The following is a 4,709-nucleotide window of genomic DNA, read 5'->3' as shown; positions in this document are numbered from 1 at the left end:
CACAAATCCACACTAATAAGACCGGGAGCTTTGCTTAGGACATAGAATCAAACACAAAAAGGCAGCCAAAATGGGAAGACAAAGAAGCAGAAACCATGTGAGAGAACAGAACAGGGATCCAGATATAATGGAGTCAAGTAATCTAACAGATGCAGAGTTCAAAACACTGGTTATAAAGATGCTCAATGAACTTTTAGGACGTGTAGATAAATTCAGTGAGAACTTCAACAAAGAGATTAAAAACATAAAAATGGAAATAGAAGTTGTAAAAGGAGACCAGTCTGAAATGGAGAACACATTATCTGAGATGAGAAGTATATTAAATGGAATAAACAAAGGAATAAACAAAGTGAATAAAGAAGAGGAAACAAGAAGCAAACAGCAAAAAAAAATCTCCTGGGATCTAGATGAACAAGCCATACAACTAGAGAGAGAAATAAGAAATCACCCTGCAACAGAAGGAGTATCCTTGTCTGGAAAGAAAAGAAAAGAAAAGAAAAACACCAAGAGAAAAGCAGTTAGTTACCCAAAAGGGATCAGCTGATTTCTCAACAGAACTTTGCAAGCCAGAAGGGATTGGCAGGAAATATTCAAAGTGAGGATAAGCAAGGATTTACAACCAAAATTACTCTATCCAGCAAAGGTTTCATTTAGAATCAAAAGACAGAAAAAGAGCTTCCCAGACAAGAAAAAAAGCTAAAGGAGTTGATCATCATCAAGCCAATGTTACAGGAAATGTTAGAGGGACTTCTTTAAGAAGAAGGAAAAAGAAAAATGAAAGATCAAAAATATGAATAATAAAATGACAATAACTACATATCTAGCAACAATTACTTTAAATGTACATGGATTCAATGCTCCAATCAAAAGATAGGGTGACTGAATGGATAAGAAAACAAGCCCCTTACATATGCTGCCTACAAGAGACTCACTTCAGATCAAAAGACACACACAGACTAAAAGTAAAAGGATGAAGAAAAATGTTTCATGAAAATGAGAAAAAACAAAAACAAGCTAGGGTGGCAATACTTATACCAGACAAAATAGACTTTAAAATAAAGGGCTTTAAAACAAGAGACAAAGAAGGATCTGGAAATTTTACTTCTGGGTATTTCTCTGAAGAAACCCAAAATACTACTTTGAAGGGACATGTGAATCCATATGTCCATTGCAGCATTATTTACAATAACCAAAATATGAAGGTCACCTGGGCATTCATCAATAGATGAATGGATAAAGAAGAGGCAGTACATATATACAATGGAATATTACTCAGCCATAAAATAGAATAAAACCTTGCCATCTGCAACAACATGGATGGGCCTAGAGGTTATTGTGCTGAGTGGAGTAAGTCAGACAGAGAGAGACAAATGTCATATGTGCGATCGAGAGAACAGGATAAACAAATAACAGAAACAAGGTCATAGATACACAGAGCATTTTGAAGGTTGTCAGATTGGGGATGAGAGAGTTAAATGAAAGGGGAGAGGATTAAGAGGTACAAATTGGTAGTTACGAAGTAGTCACGGGATGTAAATTATAGCATGGGGATATAGTCAGCAGTATTATAATAACTATGTACGGTATCAGATGAGTACTGGTTTTATCAGGGTAATCATAAGTTATATAAATGTCTAATCAATGTATTGTACACCTGAAACTAATATAATATTGTATGTCAACTGTAATTAAAAAGTAAAAAAAAAAATTAAAAAAAACTCGTACTGTTTTTCCACATAGCTTGCAGGAATTCTTTTTTGGAATGTTGGCTATCATGCCTCCTAGTAGTTTTAATAAGACTTGCTTAATGCTTATTTTGCCTATATCCATAAATGATGAATGCCTGGCACAATGCCAATCTTATTTACTTCATCCAGAAAGACAATTCCTTGTGTGCTTTTTCTACATTATAATTGGCACCTTGGAGCAGTTTGGCAATCACAGATTCAATATCTTCACCTATATATCCAGCCTGAGTCAAAGTAGTACAGTCACAGATAGCAAAAGAGACATCAAGGCATTTAGCTAGAGTTTGTGCCAGCAGAGTTTTACCTGACCTAGTTAGTGCGAGCAGCAAAATATTACTCTTTTCAAGTTTTATGTCATCATGGGAAGACTCCAACACTTCACCTTCTGAGGCACTTGTTGATTTACCTGCTGCTGCATTGACTGTCCTAAAGCATTACCATGTGTGGTAATTTCAGCAATCTGAAGTAATTTTGTAAATCTATACTCATCCTCCCGTCTTCTCTAGGTGTTAATGACATCTGCTTCTCAACCTCTGCTTGCTGTCTCACATTAGCTGGGCTATGATTAATTATATAGTCTCTTATGATTGTACACAGCAACTGAAAGCACCTTCTTAGCAAATAACTGGCCAACAACATACTTGTTGAAGTAGTCATAAATCTTGGACACAATGCTATATATATATATATATATATATATATATATATATATATATATATATACACACACATACACACACAACACACACACACACACATGTCTTACTGTTAAATTGTACACCTGAAACTTACTGGATTTTGTTAACCAATGTCACCATAATAAAAACTTTAAAAAAAAGAAGAAAAAAAATAAAGTTTCTTGGGGAGAGGAGGTATTTGCTGTTGGAATGCCAATTTTACAGCTTCTGCTGCTGATTCAGTTTCTTTATGCTTTTCTTTGAGTCTGCTTCAGATAGCACAAAAAACAATGATGACATTTCTTATACTTTACAAAATGGGTGGACAACACAAGGTCTCTACATGTGTACACAAGTCACCACGTTCAGGACAGCACAGCTGGTTTCCACTTTTCCCAGAATTCCCAGAGCCCAGTTTCTCACTGCTTCCCTCACTTGCTGATTTCTTATTTCCATCTCCAGAGCTATATTTATTTATCCCATCTTTTGAGGCAAAGTATGCTGGTGTTTCTGTAAAGGTTCTAAAAGGGGCTCTTCATAGAATCTGAGTTTCAAAAGTCTTAAGCCTTCCTAAAACAGGTGTATGAATGTGACAAGAAATACCTAAGCAGGGGAGAACAAGGAAATGATGAGCCACATAGTGACCGCTCTGCATCTACAAGCATTTTTTCTTTTTGCTATTCTGCAGCCAGACATCTCCGTGGGGCTTCTCCTTCTGCTGCTGTTGGGGTCTTAGCAGTCTGACTCCTACTCAAAGGGAGTGCTGAATTGGCTCACCTTCTGCCTACCCTAGGCCCAGTGCAGAGTTCGTCTGCCTGGCAGCCAGGCCTTGGTGCTCTTCGTGCCCCACTGCCATCTACCCAACACAGTAGAAACCTAACCCTTATCCCTCCCTCCCCTCCTCCGTGTCCTTCACCTTTACCCTTGCCTACTCAGCCCTCAGTCATTATTCTTCAAATAAGTTCTCAATTTCTTGCTTTCTTTTCTAGTACTCTTATGATACAAATGTTGTTAAACTTGATGTTGTCCCAGAGATCCCTTAAAGTATCCTTATTTTTTCTTTTTGCTATTCTGTTTGGGTGTTTTCTGCTCCCTTATCTTCCGAATTGCTAATTTGATCTTCTGATTTATCTAATCTGTTTTGGATTCCTTCTAGTGTATGCTTCATTACAGTTATTGTATTCTTTATCTCTGACTGGTTCTTTTTATGATTTCTATACTTTTTTTATGCTTACCATCTCTTTGTTGAAGTTCTAAGTTTCTTGAGCATTCTTACAACCAGTGTTTTGAACTTTGTATCTGGTGTATAGCTTGCTTCAATTTCATTAAGTTCTTTTTCTGGAGTTTTGTCCTGTTCTTTCATTTGAGATATGTTTCTCCGTTTCCTCATTTTGGCTGCCTCTCTGTGTCTATTTTTGTGTATTAGGTAGATCTGTTACATCTCCCAGGCTTATCAGGGTGGCCTAATGTAGTAGGTGTCATACGGGGCACAGTCCCCCTGATGACTTCAGTCAGGTGTTCCAGGAGTGTCTCTTGTTCGTGTTGTATGTGTTCTGTTGTAGTTAAGCCTTGATTGCTGTTGGCCTGTCAGTGGGTGGGATTGACCCTCAGGCTGACTGGCTGTGAGGATTGGCCATGACCACAGCATACACACTGCTGTGTTAGGGCTGACCCCTAGAGTGGGATTTGCCCCAACAGGTCCTGTTGTCTGCTGAGACCACCCTTTGTGTCTTCCATTTTGGGGGCTAATTAAGTAGTGTCTTCTGTGGTCTGATTCTGGTCACCAGGTGTATTGGTTCTGGGATCTCTTGGGAGGGGCTCCATTGCAGGCCAAGTTCAGCCACTGCCCATGACCAGCCCAGGCCACCAGGTAGGAGCTACAAAGTGATCTGCAGTTGGTCACTGCTTGTGCCAGACCTGGAGGCATGTGGGAAAAGCCATGATGCAAACTGAGTCTGGTTGCTACCAGTACTTGGCCTGGGGCAGTTCAGCAAAAGGCACAGGACGCCCCAGGCCTGTTTCCACCTGCCCATAAGATTCAGCCATTGAAAGAACTTTGGGCAGTGTGTGAGTTGGGTAAGGCGGGCTCTCAAGGAGTCACCAAGGTGGGGTGAGTAGTATTTACTAGGTTAATGCACATTTAGATTTGGTACCAATGCTGAGCTTGGAGACATTTAGCAAAGGCACAGGGCACACACCCAGGTCAGCTGCCACTTGCCTGGAGCCTGCGGACCTCTCATTTGAGAGTTTGTGTTTTTTTTTTCAAAAGACTGTAATCCAGGCC

The 4,709-nt window shown here is 39.4% G+C and overlaps 1 pseudogene; it reads right to left on the bottom strand.

Moving 5' to 3' along the window:
- The window catches only part of LOC105308174, a 12,102-nt pseudogene extending 9,022 nt beyond the window's left edge, over positions 1 to 3,080 (bottom strand).
- Between the last annotated feature and the right edge of the window lie 1,629 nt (positions 3,081 to 4,709).

Source organism: Pteropus vampyrus, unplaced genomic scaffold (genome assembly GCF_000151845.1).
Source record: "Pteropus vampyrus isolate Shadow unplaced genomic scaffold, Pvam_2.0 Scaffold553, whole genome shotgun sequence".
Classification (NCBI taxonomy): Eukaryota; Metazoa; Chordata; class Mammalia; order Chiroptera; family Pteropodidae; genus Pteropus; species Pteropus vampyrus.
Note: the sequence above shows the minus strand (reverse complement) of the source record. Positions and strands in the feature narration are given on the sequence as shown.